General features: G+C 42.2%; 1 long non-coding RNA gene across 1 annotated transcript; it reads right to left on the minus strand.

Moving 5' to 3' along the window:
* Window positions 1–5,141: 5,141 nt before the first annotated feature.
* Window positions 5,142–18,793, minus strand: LOC129058026 (uncharacterized). The gene is made up of 6 exons (XR_008522839.2): window positions 18,145–18,793; window positions 16,800–16,875; window positions 11,391–11,649; window positions 10,009–10,181; window positions 6,093–6,389; window positions 5,142–5,272 (listed from the first exon to the last, which is right to left on the minus strand). It is a non-coding gene; the product is annotated as an uncharacterized LOC129058026 (long non-coding RNA).
* Window positions 18,794–20,399: the final 1,606 nt, after the last annotated feature.

The raw sequence follows: 20,399 nt of genomic DNA on the forward strand, positions 1-20,399 counted from the left end.
CTCATTTATGCTTATGGTTGGGAAAATGTGTCCTAATTTTAAAAATATTTGGTGGCAATTTCCTAAAAGCCTACATCAGATATCATGAAAGCTCATTTCTCTTATCTCTATGTGAGTTTTATTCTTATAAATTCTATGTCTTGCTTTCTTTTCCATTCTGACTTGTGGATGTCACACGTCTTCTATATATCCATGTCCATCTCTAGCATGGAACTTTCATTTTGTGTCAAGTGTCTCTCTTGCTTTTCTCAAAGTATTTATGTCCATGATTTGATTTTGCTCCCAATAATGCAGAACTCAACAGGATTCTAAATTGTAGTATTTTAAATCTATTGTTTTGTTTTTTGGTTTTTTTTTGAAACAGAGTCTCACTCTGTCACCCAGGCTAGAGTGCAGTGACAGGATCTTGGCTCACTGCAATCTCCGTCTCCTGGGTTCAAGTGATTCTCCTGCCTCAGCCTCCCAAGTAGTGGGATTACAGGTGCCCACCATCACACCCAGCTAATTTTTGTATTTTAGTAGAGATGGGGTTTCATCACAATGGCCAGGCTGGTCTCGAACTCCTGACCTCAGATGATTCACCCACCTCGGCCTCCCAAAGTGCTGGGATTACAGGTGTGAGTCACCATGCTTGGCTGTATTTTTAATAGATATTTTTATTCTTTGGTCTAAATTTTACATGTGCATGAATTAAATTTATAGTTCTATTTGTCAATTCAATTCATATTTTATTTAGTACATGGCTGATGTTTCCTTTGAATTTGTGAACATCAGTGGGAAAAATACACGGCAATTGAAAGTAAAATTATAAAATATAGTAGAAGATTATGGTTTGAGGTAATACCAGTTTGGATAGATTTTAGTAAGTAAAAAATATACAAATGAAGTATATTTATATACCTAAGTCATTAAACAGCCCTTTATTTCTTGAGCTATAATTTTAATGAGGGGAATGTGAACTAAGACCTGTAAGCACATAGCTATGTATTGTTCTCATTGTGGTTATTACCTTTGATGGAGACTTGTTTTTCTTTTAAGTTTTTTTCTCCCCTGTTTGATCCTTGAAGTCCATGTCATCTCTTAATAGTACTGCAGACAACCGCCAAGAAAGTCACTGTGGTAAGAAATTCTGTAGTGAGCCTGGGTTTGAAGTAGAAAGTTGCCAAGTTGTTTTCTAGGGAGAGAGCACTCCCTTCGACAGTCATGATTCAGACTTGTCAATAGCAAGCCTGTGTGCCCTGAGCAGCCAGCAGCTAGAGGCTGTGGGGCTGTGGCTGCCCCCTTGCTTCTGGAGCAGGGAGATCTAGGAGTAAGGAAAGGGGAAACAAATGGGGAATAACAGACGTGGGGAATATCCTATCTAAACAGGATATCAAAAGGGGTTGAAATAGGGTCATTGGGTAGAAGTAGAGAGGCAAGGTTTGAGCACCTTCTCAAATTTGGAATGGACCCCAGGAAGGAAGGTGCCTCCCTCACCCCAGGTTTTTGGAATTTTGTGTTTTGTGTTTTTTTAACTAAAGGTGAGTATGAGTAGGCTGTAGAGGAGATGTGGTGCACTTTAAGGACCTTTGGACTTGAATTATCCTTATGGTCGCTTCCAAAGCTGAAAGGCCTCAAATCTAACATCTGTAAGCCAGAAAGTCTGAATAAATCTTATTATAGCTGGGCACAGTGGTGCACGCCTATAATCCCAGCTACTTGGGAGGCTGAGGCAGGAGAATTGCTTGAACCCAGGAGGCGGAGGTTGCAGTGAGTGGAGACCACGCCACTGCACTCCAGCCTGGGTGGCAGAGTGAGATTCTGTCTCAAAAAAAAAAAGAATATGTGAGCTGCAACCTTGATATTTGTTGTTTATAATTATTACATGTAGGAAAGCAGGCACAAAACATGTATACATCACTAAATTCAATTTACCAAACAATGATTTGAAGTCTACAAGATGTAAGGTACAATGAGGATTTAAAGATGAACACAGTCCTTCAAAGAGCTCACAGTCACAAAGGAGATAAAGCATAGGTACAAATGAGTGTAATACAAGGCTTAATGCCTGATAAAAGCGACCAACAAAACTCCTCTAAAAACACAAAGGAAAGAGAAATTACTTCAGGTAATAACAATGATAAACTGTTTTATTCCACAAATGGATATTCTGCTTTGAAAAACAACCTCCAAACTGCATCTGTGGCATTCAGAATCCAATTAGATTTTTATTCAGAGCTGTTAGTTCAAGACATTGGTCCCCAGACCTGCAGCATCAGCATCACTTGGGATCACTGGTTAGAAATGCAGATTCTCAGGTCCAACGGCCAGACTTACTAAATCAGAAACCCTGAGAATGGCCTGGCAATCTGTGTTTTAACCAGCCCTCCAGGTGATTCTAAGGCACACTGATGTTTGAGAACCACTGGTTTAGGAAACTGCACATTTTAACCATGTGCAAGATGGAAAATATATAAGCAAATTCTAGCCTAAGACATTTCTCACAAGTTACTTTGGGGAAATAGAAAATGGATAGACTGGCCAGGCACAGTGGCTCACGCCTGTAATCCTAGCACTTTGGGAGGCCCAGGCAGGCAGATCACCTGAGGTCAGGAGTTTGACACCAGCCTGGCCAACATGGTGAAACCCCACCTCTACTAAAAATACAAAAATTAGCCAGACATGGTGGCACGCACCTGTAATCCCAGCTGTTCAGGAGTCTGAGACAGGAGAATCGCTTGAACTCAGGAGGTGGAGGTTGCAGTGAGCCAAGCTCGCACCATTGCACTCCAGCCTGAGCAACAAAGCAAGATCTGTCTCAAAAAAAAAAAAAAAAAAAAAGAAAAGAAAAGAAAAGAAAATGAATAGACTATTTGGCTGAAATTCTCACCCAATTGAGAATATTGGGCTCTAACTCCCAATGAGAATACAGCAATAGTCTTAATTAAATATTGATCCTTACATGCATGTTATGTAATTCTGTAGACAATTGTCCTTTTATAGTATGTAATACCAATACAGGATTTACATTTTTGAATTATAAATCATATATTTTATATGCTAGTGGAATTTTCCCCATTAAGTCGAACAGTGACTTTAGCAATATCTGGTTTCCTAAAGGGAATCCTGAGCTAACTAAGCAGTATTTAGTGTCATTGGATGATTAACAACTAAACATCATGAGTCACATATAAACTCCACCACTAAGAGTAAAAAACGCATGTATATTCTGCGCTGCAGAAATGCAATGATGGCTCTTATGAAAGATAAAAGCATAGTCACCACCAGCCTCTGTTTTGCTACAATAGCTTTTTAAAACTACCCACAGGGAAGTGTAGGAGCCTGGATCTTCTCTGTAGTACACATGAAAAACTTAGAAGGTTGTGGATATTTATCTAAACCAAGAATGTTCACTTTCCTCTGGTTCTAGCCCAATCCTCATTGGTCCACCTTTTTTCTCCTCTACAAAGTCTTTCTTGCTCAAAGTGCATTTCAGGGCTGTATCCCAGACCAGAACATGATTTAGTAAAATTTTTTTGGCAGTTTATTTCTGACCTTTGGAATTGTAGAAAGCTGCTAGGAATTACCAGTACCAGGGAAACCTGTAACATAAATGAAAATACCTCTGTGATTCTATGATTTTTTTTTTCAGAGAATGGGCCCCTCACTCTGCCCCCAAGTCTAAACTATCTAATCATCGTTGTTTGGGGTCCTTTAGGAGGCCTCCCTAGTGTACAATAACAAGAAGCTAGGATGATGCTGACTGTAGCATATTCCCAAGGAGGCCCCAATGCCTGAGAGATCAAGGGAGCTCTCTAAGACAAGATAAATCTTCCCAGCCACAACTTACAGAATTTAGCATGTTGGGGTTGGAGACTTAAAAATCACTGACTCTGAGGCTGGGCACAGTGGCTCAAGCCTGTAATCCTAGCACTTTGGGAGGCTGAGGCGGGTGGATCACCTGAGGTCAGGAGTTCCAGACCAGCCTGGCCAACCATGGCCAATATGGTGAAACCCCATCTCTACTAAAAATACAAAAATTAGCTGGGCATGGTGGCAGGCGCCTATAATCCCAGCTACTCAGGAGGCAGGAGAATCACTTGAACTGGGGAGGTGGAGGTTGCAGTGAGCCGAGATCGCGCCACTGCACTCCAGACTGGGTGACAGAGGGAGATTCTGTCTTAAAAAAAAAAAAAAAAAAATCAGCAACTCTGACCCTCTCATTTAACAGAGGAGAAAACAGCATGCCAGATCCAATGAAAACATCATTATCCATGTGCATTAACAAGTAAGCACATTCAGTAGGAATCCAGCAGCCTAGCAAAGGGAGAGATGGTTGAGGAGCATAGAGACTGAGAGAAGACTCGGAAGAAGTATGGAGAGAAGCTTTGGTCTGAAGTTGCCAAAGTACTAAGAATGGTGGCTCTCAGCTTTTTACATGCATGAAAATTACCTGGGATGCTTATTTAAATGGAGGATCCTGAGCTACATCCCTAGAACTGCTAATTCCTTCGGTCTAGTGGTGACGAAGCTAGTTTCATTATAAACATCACCCCAGTGACTCTAAGACAGGTGGATGGAAGATCACCATTAGAGAAATGCTTCCTTACAAGAGAAAACCTAGTGAATGGGGTAACATCTACACATTTTGACAACGGCAAATGCTCAGGTAATAAATCCATATCTGATTTTCCTTTTTAAAAAGTCCACAGCTGATTGCTGAGGTCTGACACAATATATTCCATGATCTCGAAGAGGAGAAGTGACTTAGAAGTTTTATCTTATTTACGTGGGTCTGTACCAAATGCTGTAGTAGATGTCATAATCCTTTCCCTGTCAAAATATAAGAATAAAGACACTAAATAATCACTTGGGTTTGCTAAATTCCCAACTAAAATTAATTAAATTCTGAACTGAAGTCACAAAAATTGAGTTAAATATATATGTTCTGGATATTTTATTCTGTGCTCATATCTTTCTGTGAGAGTTCAGAATCAGAGTCATTGAGGTTTATAACCAAAATGATTTCAGAGTTCATCAAATCAAGCCTCTTTATTGTACAGATGAAGCAACCAATACTCATCAAGGTCCAGCCCTCGTAGAGTTTGCATTCTAGTTAAGTCACCGTGTTGTAAAATCTTACTCCCTCACCTGATATCTTACCTCTTTATCATTCCATTCACTTTTGGATTCAGGTATTCCACAAATATTTATTAAATATTTACAGATGGCACAGATGAACATCCATCATGAAAAAGTCATACAAGTTTCTTGCTGTCATGGAGCTGGCAGTCTAGTAAGAAATACAGAATGTTGACAGGGAATATTTAGGGACATCAGGAGAGCAGAGGCTATTCACTACCACATACTGGAGCCTAATATAATGCCTGGCACATACTATATACTCAATAAGTATTTTGTTGTGAATATAAGGTACTACAAGTATGGTCAGTATAGTAAATATGCCATAGTTTTAACTGGTAGTGTCTCTTCCCATTGGCATCTATAAGAGGTGGGTTCAGATTAAAGACCAGAATCCCTTTCTTCCTTGAGCTGTTTGAGTGGGGATATGGTGGTGGTTCTAGGAAGATCCTAACTGTCTCTCTCTATCTCTCCCAGAATCCTGGGTCTGATGGCTTCTCTGAGGCAATCTCAACTTCCCAATGTCTAACAGTCATTCGTTTGCATTCCTCAAGTCTCATTTCTCCAGCTTTTAAAGACATTCCTGTGCCACTACCTTCCTGGCTATTATCATGATCTAAACTAACTTAGAAGAGTATGTTGAGTGACCATTCAAAGGAAAAAAAAAAAAGCAAAAACCACAAGGAAGGAGGTGGAAGAAGCCACAGCTGAAGAGAGAAGGAGAGTGTCTCAGATGGAGAAGAGGTGGTAGTGGTGTGGGTGTGTGTTGTTTGGAGGACTGATGGATCTGGAGGTATGGAAGGGCCATGCCTCAGAAGGAACAGGTACGGTGCTCCTAAAACAGTTAGACCCAGAGCAGCAGTCTTAAAAACAGTTAGACCCAGAGCAGCAGTCTTAACAAAGACCCCTATGTATTAGTTATTTTTTGTTGCAACAAATTACCACCAACTTAGAGGCTTCAAACAACATACATTTATTATCTCACAAGTTCTGTGCATCAGAAGTCCAGGCACAGTTTAGTTGCATCATCTGCTTCAGGATCTTTCATAAGGCTACAGTGAAGGTGTCAACCAAGGCTGGGGTCTAATCTGAAGGCTCATTTGGTAAGGGATCCATTTCCAAACTCAAGTGGTTATTGGTAGGATTCAGTTCTTTGTGGGCTATTGGACTGAGGACCTCAGTTCTTTGTTGGCTATTGCTTGGAGACCGACTTTGGTTTCTTGCCATATGGGCCTCCCCGACACGGCTGCTTCATCAAAGCTTGCAAGCTGCAAAGGCAATAAAGTCTGCTAGGAAAATGGAGGTACATCTTTAATAATCTAATCATAGAAGTGGCAGCCTATCAACAGTCTATTAACTTGAAGGAAGTCATTCAAGAAAAAGGGATTACACAAGGGCTTGAGTACCAGGAGACAGGCATCATTTGAGGCCATTTTAGAAGCCACCTACCACACCCTGTGATGCACATTGTCAGTAATATGGAGTTACATATATAGGCCATAAAGACTTGGGCAAAGAGTTTCTCAGCATCAGTCATGATGCTTTCCTACTGATGAGAGACTGCCAATCCCACCCATTCATATTTTCTTTCTTCCTTTTGGTAATAGTAATCCCCAAGTTTTTGGGAGGTACATGATTGTCCATCTAGAGATGACATATCCCAGCCTCACTTGCAACTAGGTGTGGCCATATGACTAAGTTCCCACCAATGGCATGTGAGCCTAAGTGATGTATGTCACTTCTAGGTCACATCCTTAAAAGAAAGTTGCATGCTCTCCCTTTCTTCTTTCCTCTTTCTTGAGGCTGGAATGCGGACATAATGGTGGGCATTTAACTCAATCATGTGGATAGGACAACACCCCAGAGGATGGCAAAGCAACAAAACAGAAGGCATAAGGGTCCTCAGACCATCACATGAAGCAGAGCAGCCCACCTTTCCTGGGCTGCCTACTAGCTGGACTTTTATTTGAAAGACAGACCATCTTGTTTAAGCCATTGTTACTTGGTACCTGTTACAGCAACTAAACAAATATCCTAAATGATAGATCACAAAATGCTTCTAAGGCAGTTATTAACAGTGTTCCTGGTGAGTCTTCTTGGGACAGCTGTGAATTACATCCTTTTAAAAGAGTACCTGAGAAAGCAAGCCCAGGTGATATCACCATTTAAGCCCCTCTTAGGCTGTGTTTGCTGATGTCCTCAAAATGCGTTCTCACCCACTCAAGGGTGTCTTCTTAGGATGCTGCTATGGAAAACTCCATCACTGTTTTCCAGCTTTGCCCATACTCAGGTACCAAGAGGATTTCACCCATGTGATTCTTCATTTATTTCACTATTTTAGGGGCTCTTCTCATGTGGCAGTCACTGTGTCAGGCACCAGGGAAACAGCAGACAGCAGAATAGACATGAGCTTTACACTCTCAGGAAGCTGATATTCTAGTAAGGCATGAAAGACCCAATAAACAAGATAATTTCAGGGAATTATACAACAAAACAGCAACCTGAAATTTGTCTTCATGTCCTCTATAAATTACACAGGCAAACTGAGTTTATCATGTTGCTGAATATCTTATGGTCTCTGTGATAGCCAGCCTCAGAGATGGCCCCCAATAGTCCTTATCTAACTGCCTCAGCCTGAAGGAGACACATTATTTCCACACACATTCCATTGGTGAGAATTAGTCCCACGAACACACCTAGAAACATAGAGAATGGGAAATATAGAGAAGCACATGGATATTTGTTGAACACTAACCGTGATCTGCCAACATGCTCATCATAAAAATTCAAGCAGGTCCGGGCATGGTGGGTCATGCCTGCAATCCCAGCACTTTGGGAGGCCAAGGCAGGTGGATCACCTGAGGTCTGGAGTTCAAGACCAGCCTGGCCAACATGATGAAACCCCATCTCTACTAAAAATACAAAAATCAGCCAGGCACGGTGGTGGGCACCTGTAATCCCAGCTACTTGGGAGGCTGAGGCAGGAGAATCACTTGAACCCAGGAGGCAGAGGTTGCAGGGGGTCGAGATCACGCCATTGCACTTCAGCCTGGGCAACAGGAGCAAATCTCTGTTTCAAAAAAAAAGAAAGAAAAAATTTCAAGTAGGCTGGGCGCAGTGGCTCACGCCTGTAATCCCAGCACTTTGGGAGGCTGAGGATGGTGGATCACTTGAGGTTAGGAGTTTGAGACCAACCTGGCCATCATGGCAAAACCCTGTCTCTACTAAAAATACAAAAATTAGCCGGTCATGGTGGTGTGCACCTGTAGTCCCAGCTACTCGGGAGGCTGAGGCAGGAGAATCACTTGAACCCAGGAGGCGGAGGTCACAGTCAGCTGAGATGGTGCCACTGCACTCCAGCCTGGGCAACAGAGCTCAACTCCATCTAAAAAAAGAAAAAAATTAAGTACAAAACACAAGTAGACAATAAAAGGGTTGCCTTATCCTCTACCTCTGTTAAAAAAGAAAAACAAAAAACTGTTAACATTTGGCTCATTCATTAAATCAACACAACTTTATGTATCACCTTCAGTGTGCCTTGCCATGTCCCAGATGCTGGATATGATTCCTAACCTCATGTGGCTTCCAGTTTGAGTGTGTATGTGTGTGTGTGTGTGTGTGTCATTTCCTCATTTGCAAAATGGGTATAACAATAGTGTCTAACTTATAGGGTTGCTGTGGGGATTAAGTTGTATAGGTTAACATGGAATACAAGGGAATGAAATAATGGTGTTTGCAGCAACCTGGATAGAGTTGGAGACTATTATTCTAAGTGAATAGAATAACTAAGTGAATTGAATAACTCAAGAATGAAAAACCAAACATTGTATGTTCTCTCTTATCAGTGGGAGCTAAGCTATGGGGACGCAAAGACATAAGAATGATATAATGGACTTTGGGGACTCAAGGGGAAGGGTAGGAGTGGAGTGAGTGATAAAAGACTACACAATCAGTACAGTGTACACTGCTTGGGAGATGGGTGCACCAAAATCTCAGAAATCACCACTAAAGAACATTTCCATGCAACCAAACACCACCTGTTCCCCCCAAATTATTGAAATTTAAAAGAGAAAAGAATTCATCCATTAAAAAATAAAATATGTAGATTAAATAACTTAGAAAAATGGTACATAACAAGTATTCAATAAAATTGTTTTGCTATATATGCACAATATAAATATTTACTTTAATAAAAATAGCATTATACTACTTATATGGTCCTATTCTATGGTCTACTCCTTAAACCATTCAGTAATAGGGCTCAATTTCTACTTCAAAACGTAGAAGATGGAGTTCATCATTTTAACCACTTTATCCATTGTCTAGATTTATCCTATATTTAGCCCAGAGATTCACAGATGTGGGATTCATGAATGGGCATTGTATGCTGTTATAGATGGAATGTTTCTGTCTCCTCAAAATTCATATGTTGAAATCCTAACCCACCATGTGATGGTATTAGGAGGTGGAGCCTTTGGAAGGTCATTAGGTCATGGCCCTCATAAATGGGATTACTGCCCTTATAAAAGAGACCCCAAGGAGCTCCCTAGTCCTGTTTCTGCCATGTAAGGATGCAATGAAAAGTTGGCTGTCTGAAACCTGAAGAGGGCCCTCACCAGAACCCCACCATGTTGTTACTCTTATCTTGGGCTCCCAGCCTCCAGAACTATGAAAAATAAATTTCTGTTGTTTATAGGGTATCAGGTTTATGGAACTCTGTTACAGTAGCCAGAACTGACTAAGACATATGCGAATTTTTTAATGTCCAAATTTTTCTGGAGAGTGGATCCAAACTTTAGTTGAATCCTGAAAGAATTCATAATCCAAAAGCAGTTAAGAACTGTGATTTAAGTGGACCAATCCTTGACCTTGATCAACTATGTTTACCTTTTTGTGCACCAGTCTCTCCATCTGTGTGTTTAGTTAAATCATTCATCTTTCTGGACTGGGCATGGTGGTTCACGTCTGTAATCCCAGCACTTTGGGAGGCCAAGGTGGAAAGATTGCTCGAGCTCAGGAGTTCGAGATCAGCCTGGGCAACATGGCAAAACCCGTCTCTACTATAAATACAAACAAACAAACAAAACAAGTTTAGCAGGGGATGGTGGCACGTGCCTGTAGTCCCAGCTACTCGGGAGGCTGAGGTGGGAGGATTGCTTGAATCCAGCAGGCAGAGGTTGCAGTAAGCAGAGATGGCGCCACTGCTCTCCAGCCTCGGCGACAGAGCAAGACCTTGTGTTAAAACTAAATATATAAAAATCATTTCTCTTTCTTTTCTGGAAATGTGAAAGCTTTCTAGAAAATAGATAAAAACAGCAACATAGAACCCAAACCAACAATTTTACTAGGTTTAAACTTAATGATTCCTTTATATTTCCAGCTCCTCAGTGGGACAGAATGAACTGTCAACCTCTTAGATATACTTGCGTTTAGTTAAACAACCCCTAAATATCTTCCCAGACCAGGCCTTAAAAATCCGATTTTCTGTTTTCTTTATTCATAAGGGTTATTTTTTTCCTCTGAAGAATATGGCCTTGTTTTAGAATTTCCCCTCTTTATAGTCATGCTAAAGCACCACTCTTGAGAAGATACATATGTTCCATTAAACACTTGAAAAGCATCCTTTTAATGTGTTCCCAATGCTAGAACTTAATGCTGCTATCTATAAAGTCTAAATTTTTGATGTTGAAAATGTACCTTTGAATATCAGTGATTTAAATATTAAACGGCCACAAATAAAATCTTTAAAGGAGAAAAATGCAACTACCCATTTTGATGCTTTGGGATTTCCAAAGAGGCACAAAGACTATGTATGATCTAGGAAAATCATTTCACTTCTCTGAGATCATATAAATGGAAGAGAGGTTAAAGAATTTCCAAATGTAATTCCTTAGGACCCTGGTGACTGATGAGATGTGTCAGGAGTCTCCTTGTAGATGGGGTGCTCTACTTCTGTCTGTTTCATATCTTGAGCTCCTCCGATAACTACCAACAGCTGGATGATCCCTTTCACTTCTGTTATGAGTCTTACCCCATAATTTCAAGCATACTCTATGCCCCTCAAGGCCATTGGTTGATACACAGTATTTCAATACCCAGTGTTGAAAAAGGGAAAGAGAAGAAAATAGTGGAGTGGCAGAAGCCACAAGGAAGAGAGGGAGAAAGACCAAGGAAGATTGAGAAAAGGAAAAACCAAGTTGGCCAGCCTAGTAAAGTGAGGGATGACTCTTTAGACAGACCCCACAGGGAGCTTCAGTTTAAAGGCTTACCCAAAGTCAGGGCTTTCTCCCTCCAGAGAGCTGGAACTTTAGAGAAGAACCTGTCCCTGGCAGAACAGCTGCTGTAGTTCCAGTTCATAGGAGTTTGCAGGGCATGATGAGCATGTCTGTATCGTGATGGAAAAGGACTTCAGACTCTTTGTCCGCCAGCTAATTGCATGACTTCAGGCAAGTCATGTAACTCATTCCTTATCTGAAAACTGAGGGAGGAGGACTGGATGATCTCTTGAGGTCTTGAGGTCTTTTCCTGCTTGAAAATGACATGATTCTTATGAATGCTTGTGTATCTAACCAGGTGTTCTGGCTTACCTAGTGCTAAGTAGAACCACCCCAATACTTAATGGCATAAAATAGTAACCATTGTACTATGCTCATGTACTCTGCAGGACAGGAATTCACAAAGGGCACAGTGAGAGTGGGCTGTGTCCTACAGTGTCTGGAGGCTCCTTTAGGAATGACTCCATTGGAGGTGACTTGAATGCCTGGGAGCTAGAATCATCTGGAGACTGCTTTGCTGACATGCCTGGTGCCTGAGCTAGCATGAATTGAAGTCTGAGCTCAGTTGAGTTTGTCAACCAGAGCACCTATTTGTGGCCTCCACACATGGCTTGTGTTTCACACAACATGGCAGCTGGGTTCCAAGAGGGAATGTCTTTTTAATGATAATTCTGTCACATTTTATTGGTTATAAGCAAATCACTAAGGCTAGCCTAGATTCAAGGGAATCTAGTTCTGGAGTAGACTCCAGAACTTGAAGGGGGAGTGGCCAATTCACATTGCAAAAGATCCATCTTCCATTGTAAACCAAAAATAAAATTCTAAGCCAACTGAATGGACTCCTCCTCTTGGCCAAGGGCATTCCAAAGTAAACCTGAAAAACTAGCTCAAGCCATGATGGAAAGGGAGGGTTAGACATGCCTCACTATGCCCTCCTCCCTTGAAATTCAGGCACAACTGATCAGCATTAGCATTGTAACAGAGATCTTAAGACTGACAAAAGAGCTGGCGTGGTGGCTCACGCTTGTAATCCCAGCACTTTGGGAGGCCAAGGTGGGTGGATCACCCGAGGTCAGGAGTTCAAGACCAGCCTGGCCAACATGGTAAAACCCTCTCTTTACTAAAAATACAAAAATTAGCCAGGCAAGGTGGTACGCACTTGTAATCCCAGCTACTAGGAAGGCTGAGGCAGGAGAATCACTTGAACTTGGGTGGAGAAGGTTGCAGTGAGCTGAGATTGTGCCACTGCACTCCAGCCTGGGTGACAGAGAGAGACCATCTTAAAAAAAAAAAAAAAAAAAAAAATATATATATATATATATATATATATATGGACAAAAGAGAATGTTTGTAACAATAAGATACCAAATTCCAGGCTGACTGTAGTATAGCATCACATGACAAATAGCAGGCCCTGAAAGTAATCAAAGTATTTTACCCCTAAATATGTTTCTTTGACGTATTTTGCAATGACCCTGAAAAACTATCTCTGTTGGAGAAAAATCTCCATTCTGTAGAAAATCCCCTTCTCTTTCCAGGTCTTTTCCTGATCCAGGAGAGATTAAACTGAGTCCGGTATCCTTAAGGGTCTGATAAGAGACATTCACCATCTATTCTCTCTGAATCCTGCTAGCTGGAGGCTTCATCTACATAATAAAAGCTTTGGTGTCCACGACCCCTTATCTTAACCCAGTCACTCCTTTCTATTGATTCCAAGTCTTCTTTTGCTTTTTTTTTTTTTTGAGACAGAGTCTCACTCTGTCGCCCAGGCTGGAGTGCAGTAAAATGATCTCAGCTCACTGCAATCTCTGCCTCCCAGATTCAACTGATTCTTCTGCCTCAGTCTCCCAAGTAGCTGGGATTACAGGCACGTGCCACCATGCCCCGCTAATTTTTGTATTTTTAGTAGAGACAGGGTTTCACCATGTTTGCCACGCTGGTCTCAAACTCCTGACCTCAAGTGATCTGCCCGCCTCAGCCTCCCAAAGTGCTGGGATTACAGGTGTGAGCCATTGTGCCCAGCCAATTCCAAGACTTTAGATAATAACTTAGCTCTCTCTAGCAATTGCCAGTCAGAAAATCGTTGAATCCATCTGTGACCTGGAAGCCCCTGCTTTCAGTTGTCTCACCTTTCTGGATCAAACCAATGTACACCTCACATGTATTGATTGATGTCTGCCTGTAACTTCTGTCCCCCTAAAATATATAAAATCAAGCTGTAACCCAGCCACATTGGGCACATGTTCTCAGGACCTCTTGAGACCGTGTCTCGGGCCTTGGTCACTCATATTTGGCTCAGAATAAACCTCTTTTACTATTTTACAGAGTTTGACTCTTTTCATCAACACCATCATCTTTGGAAAAGTGCAATCTGTCACAGTCCACACTCCGGCAATAGCAGCTCACATCCCTCCCACATAGAAAAGATGCAGCCAACGATGTGACTCTAAATACTTTTATAAGACCTCAGAAAGATTTCAGATGGTACCTCATGAACACTTTCAGACAGAAGTAGGCCTTTCAAGGATCTTAAGACACCACTTGTGTCTTTGGCCCACAGGTCTTCCAGATTTCGAGAAACCATACTAAAGGGGCTGTACCTGAGAAACCTCATCAGTGCTGGCACCTGATTTGATGGCAAAATCTTGGACTTTGAACTGATGCAGTAATAGGATAAGACTCTGTAGACCTTCAGGAAAGGGAGAGTACATTTTGTATGTGGGAGAGATGTGAGCTGCTATTGAGACTGAATTTAGTCTCAGAATGTGCCCCCAATTCAGCCATTGCACTGAGGACCTTTCTTTGAGAATGCTTTGCTAACTAGAAAGACTGATTTGAGCCCTCCATACTTCCTCTAAAGTGTCCTGGAAAACTGACAGTTCCTCTTTCTCCAGCCATATTTCATCATAAGTAGAAATAAATTGACACTTTAAATTGTCTGCCAGGAAATATCCTTGGCCAAACCCACTGGTTCATTAGGTATATTTTCTATTTTCAGTGTTACTGTAGGTGACAATGTTGCTAGACCTTTTGCTACATTTAACAAGGTCACTTTTCTTCCACTCTCCAGTCATAACTTCCTCCCCATCTTTCCAGCCTTCACTGATAGTCTTCTCAAGGTCAGTCCAGCTTTCACCAACAAACTTCTCAAGGCCATTTAAGCCTGAAAGACTGAATATACATACAGACAAAGGCCAGAAAATATATAAAAATAGAACTCTGACCCACAATCTGCAGCAACCAACCTAGAAAACCAGCCCATGATTTAGAGAAACCAGCCAAAGAAGCAAGCCTACTAGAAATCAGACTGCTATCTCTAGCAACAGTCCAGGAAACCAAACAATAGCCTCTGTAACAACTGGCCCCAAATGATCAAGACTTGATTAATAACTGACAGCTTCCCTAATTTTTTTATTTTTGTCCCCACTTCCAACTTACGGCCAACCAGGGAAAGCCAAATGTGCAGTCTAACCAGTCAAAGAGGATGCCCCACTTCTAGTTAGCCTTCCCAATGCCAGCAGCCTCCAATAGGGCATACCCAAAGCTTTCCCTTTTTTCCACTAAAAGCTTTCCCACTCCTCCGCCTGCCTTTGAGTGTCTTCCAAAATGCAAGTAATGGCAGCTGGCTCCCTTGCTACAGCAAATAAATAGCCTTTGGTTATTCTCATTTGGTTGATCTTCCTTTATTTCCACAAGCTTCTTTCTGCTGACTAGTCAAAAGCTGATTGCTTTCGCTTATGTTTTGGGTTTTTGTTATGGGAGAATCCCACTTCCAGGTACCAAATTCTGTTCTGGTTATCTATTACTCCACAACAAACCACCCCCAAAACTTAGTGGCATAGACAATAGTTATCTTACTGTGCTCACAGATTCTGTGGGTCAGGAATTCAGACACAGTAGAACAAGGATGGTCTATTTTTGCCCCACAATATCTAGGGTGTCAGTTGGGAAAACTGCAATGACTAGGGGCAGGAATCACCTGGCAGCTGCCCCACTCACATGTCTGTTGCCTGGGCTAGGGTGGCTTGAAGACTGGGCTCAGCTGGAGCTGGCAACCAGAAAACCTGCCATGTGGCTTTCCCATGTGGCTTGGCTCTTCACAGCATGGTGGCTGGGTCCTGTGAGGGAATGTCCTGAGAGGCACAGCCAAGCCATGAATGTTCTAAGAGAGAAAGGTGGAAGCGACTGACCTTTCTAATTAGCTTTGGAAGTCACATTTGTTGGTTCAAGTGAGTCACTTAGACTAATATATATTCAAAAGGAGGGAATTAGATTCTGCATCTTTTTTTCTTTTTTCATTTATTTAGTTTAGAGACAGAGTCTCACTCTATCACCCAGGCTGGAATGCAGTGGCACAATCTCAGCTCACTGCAACCTCCGCTTCCCGGGTTCAAGCGATTCTTGTGCCTCAGCCTCTTGAGTAGCTGGGCTTACAGGCAAGTGCCACCATGCCCAGCTAATTTTTGTATTTTGGGTAGAGATGGGGTTTCACCATGTTGGCCAGGCTGGTCCCGAACTCCTGACCTCAAGTGATCTGCCTGCTTCAGCCTCCCAAAGTGCTGGAATTACAGGCATGAGCCACCGTGCCTGGCCAGATTCTGTCTCTTGATGTGGGAGTGACAAAGTCCCTCTGCAGAACACGTGGAATGGGAGAGACTGTTGCAGTCATTTTGATAACTATGATTTGCCACTCCAGGCCACCCTCTTCCTGAAATCCATCTATTCATTTATTCATACATTAATTATATTTACCCTGCTTTCTTTCAAAAATAATTTCAGAGCTGAGTACAGTGATGCAAATGTGTAGTCCCAGCTATTCAGGAAGCTGAGGCAGGAGGATTGCTTGAGCCCAGGAGTTTGAGACCAGCCTGGGCAATATAGTGTAGAGATGGGATCTTGCCATGTTGACCAGGCTGGTCTGGAACTCCTGGGCTACAAAAATTTTTCAAGAAATTAGTGGTGCATGGTGATATCTGCCTGTAGTTCTAGCTACTTAGGAGGCTGAGGCGGAAGGATCACTGGAGCCCAGGAATTGGAGGTTACAGTGAGCTATGATTGAGCCACCGCACTCCAGCCTGGGTGACAGACTGAAAGACCCTGTCTCTAAAAAAAAGAAGAAGAATTTGAGGAAACTTCATTGTAGTTAGAAGATGGATTGGTGGGCATGGAAGCAAAACAAAGGAAGTTGGTTGCTCTCAGGTGATAATTTCATACAGGTATTCATTTATTCATTCCGTACGTATTTTTTAAGCATTAACAATAGGCTCACGCTGTGGTCAGCACAGATGTGAGGGGAGCAAAATTAATACAGATCCTGTTCTCATGAAGCTTAAGTCCAGTTGGCAAGGCAAACACTCTAAAATAATCACACAAATATGTAACTCTGAGTGCCGCGTAGCTCACAAATGTTATGCAGTCATGGTCCAGGAATGTGCAGCACAGGAGCTTGGTCTGGTCCAAGCAGTTAGAGAAGACTTCCCTAAAACAAAGCAACATTTAAGCTAATAAATAACTCAACAATGAGTAAAAAGTAATTAAACTAGGGTGTTGCAAAGTATGTTACAGAAACTACTAGTGGTACACAGATATATTATTGTCATTATTCTGTATTTTACAGTTTTGCATTATTTGTGGCCAGTGAAATTGGCTTTCCGTTTACGTTGGCATATAAAATTTCCTTGTAAAATAAATGTATTTAAGTTTTAAAAGCTGTCAATGTAAAGAAAGATCGTAAGAAAAATAATAGAGTACGCATTACACAGAAAGGGCAAACATGAAGGTATTAGGTGTAAACCTGAAGCTTGGTAAATACTGGACTAGGCGTGTTGGAGGATGGGTTGAGGAGAGGAGTCATGGGCATAAAGGGAGCTCCTGGTGCAAAAGCCTGAAGTGGAAGGAAGACTCAGGGGTCCAACAAGCAGAAAAGGAGCCAATATGGTTTGAGCAGAAAGAGGAAGTCACTCACTGTGAGCCAGGAGAGGCCAGCAGGACCTTGATATTCAGGGACTTTAGTTCAGAACTGAAACCCCCTAAAATCAAAATGAGCAGCTGCACTTTTTTTCCCTTAAATATTGTACTTGTGGAAGCTTACTACAAAATCACTGATACTTCACTGAGTATTTGAATAGTGATTTTCTTTTTTTTTTTTTGAGACACAGTCCTGCTCTGTTGCCCAGGTTGGAGTGCAATAGTGCAATCACAGCTCATTGCAATCTCAACCTCCTAAGCGCAAGCGATCCTCCCACCTCAGCCTCCAAAGTAGCAGGGACTGCAGGCACCTGCCACAATGCCTGGCTAATTTAAAAAAAAAAAATTTGTAGAGATGGGATCTTGCCATGTTGACCAGGCCCATTCTGGAACTCCTGGGCTCAAGTGATCCACGCACCCTGGCCTCCCAAAGTGCTAGGATTACAGGCAAGAGCCACTGCACCCAGCCTGAATAGTAAATTTTTAATAGAACAAACTTAGGCTATATAAATAACAACAATATTAACTTGCAGTGTCTAAGAGCTAATATTCCCACAGAAAAATAGTGTCGTTCAATCTGTTTTAATTATCCTAAAAGCAATGGGACACCAGTGAAGAATTTGGGAAAGGGGAGTGATAAAACCTAGTTTGTGAGTTTTTAAAAAGTGATTTCTATCAATGTATCCATGCATTTAAAAAATTGTACAGGAATGCTAATAATAATAAGATGCAACATTCTGCTCTCCAACCTCTTTCCCACCTCCAGAGACAACCACCTTACCTTTTTTCTGTTTGTATTCTCCTGGTGGTTTCCTCCTTCTCTCCAGAAAAAAATATGCTTCTATCTCCCTTTATTGCTTTTTCACATTTGGACACTGCAGTGCATACATCACAGGTGCTTGCTTAGATATCTTAGGCTCAGCTGTCTCCCAGCCACTCGGCCTGCCCTGCCCAGGCCATCCCAGTGGTGACTGACCAAGTGTGAGCATGTGGTTCCACCGCAGGAGCCATCAGGCCACATGCCTAGATCTGGCTTCCCCAGTGGCTACCAAAGGGACCAGGTGACACAACTCGGATGTCTGAGGGCATTAACTGCCCCAGCCAGCAAATTTTGACCAGCAGAAGAAAGAAGACAAAGTGAGCTTGCAGATACATTTTCTCTCCCTCCTGCCTTTGAGGGACTGTCCTAGGCACAGTATTTCCATAAAGCCTGTCCAAAGAGGTCCTTTGTGACTGAGCAGCCAGTCACCTGCTGAGAAACTGGCTCTGTTTTTTCATGGCTCTTCATGAAGCAATGGCCAGTGCAGTCATTCATCACCTTGTACTTGCTGCCATTCCTTCTCTGCCTCTCTTCCTTTTCCCCGGCTCTCACAGAGCTGGGTCTGTACCTCCCGAAAAAGCGTAAGCACTTAAGCTTCGCCTCGGGCTCTGTGTTCTAGGGAAATCAGACAAAGACAGACATTGCCAATATTATTGATGAACTCAAAGTTATGATTTATATCATCACTTCCATTTCCCTCCCATGTTAACTCATTGTTTCTAGTTCTATCAGTTATGCTTACAAGCATAAGTTACAACTTTCAATTTTGTGCTTATAACTTTACTTCATTTTCTAACCATCAGAGCCAGTCTCTTGTTTCTGATACTTTGCAAGATGAAGACATTGGTGTCATTTCCCTTCTTTTCACCTCTCCTTCCCTGATCACCTCCAAACCTCTGTCATCATACTGTCCCATCCTTAAGGTTGAAAGCATCTACATACTGTTCTGTAATCATAATTATCTTCTGCTATTTTCCTAAGTGCTGATTCTAAATTTGAAAATCAATATGCAGTGTCAATTACTATGATGACTATCCACTGAACAGTGAATGTTTATCAAGAGTTTTCTATGTTTTGGGCACAGTTCTCTAGGCTCTAGGGATAGCACAGGGAACGAAATGGACAGAAATCCTTGCCTTCACAGAGCTTTCATTTCAGTGGGGAGACAAACAAAAAACAAGACAGATATGTAAACTATAGAGAACGCTGGGTAATGGAAAGTACTAAGAGGAGAATAAGGCAAGGAAGAAGAATAAGAGTCGGTCAAAGGAGTTGAAATTTTAGGTAGGCTGGGCAGGGAAGGCTGCTCTGAGAAGGTAACTTAAGGAAGTGAGAGATCGAGACAAGCAGCCATCTGCTGGAACAGCATTCCAGGCAAAGGGAACAGCAAGTACAATGGCCCTAAGAAAGGAGTGTGCTTACTGTATTCAAGCAACAGCAAGGAAGCTCATGTGGCTAGAGAAGATTGACAAAGGGGGAGAGTAGAGGGAAATAAAGACAGAGAAGTCATGGGGAGCAGATCATGGAGGGCCTTAGAAGTCAAAGCAAGGACTTTGGCTTTTACTATAGCGGAGGCAGATAGCCTTGAGAGGGTTTGAGCAGTGTACGGACAGGATCTAATGTACACATGAACACAACCCACTCTGGATATTGTGATAAGAAGAGACTGAAGAGGGTGTGGAGAGGAAGCAGGAAAAGTAGTTGGGAGACTCGAAACAATCTAAGCAAAGGATGATGGTGGCCTGAAGTAGGGTGACGGCAGTGAAGGAGATGAGAAGAGGTCAGAATCTCGGTCTATTTTGAAGGTAGAGCCAATATGAATGGTGAATGATTGGATGTGGGAGAAAATGCAGTCAAGATGACTCTAGGGTTTTTACTTGAGCACCTGGCAGAGTGGAGTTGTCACATAAGGAGACGGGGAAGACTGTAGTGAGAATAGAGCTTAAGAGAAAAGATACAGGCTCTGCTGTAGCCAGTTTGAGTTGCTGTTTTATGTTTTGTTTGTTTTTTTCGAGACAGAGTCTTGCTCTGTCGCCCAGGCTGGAGTGCAATGGCGTGATCTCAGCTCACTGCAACCTCCGCCTCCCAGGTTCAAGCCATTCTCCTGCCTCAGCCTCCTGAGTAGCTGGGATTACAAGTACTCTCCACCGCGCCAGGCTAATTTTTGTATTTTTAGTAGAGACGCGGTTTCACCATGTTGGCCAGGCTGGTCTTGA

This window comes from Pongo abelii, chromosome 11 (assembly GCF_028885655.2).
Source record: "Pongo abelii isolate AG06213 chromosome 11, NHGRI_mPonAbe1-v2.0_pri, whole genome shotgun sequence".
Classification (NCBI taxonomy): Eukaryota; Metazoa; Chordata; class Mammalia; order Primates; family Hominidae; genus Pongo; species Pongo abelii.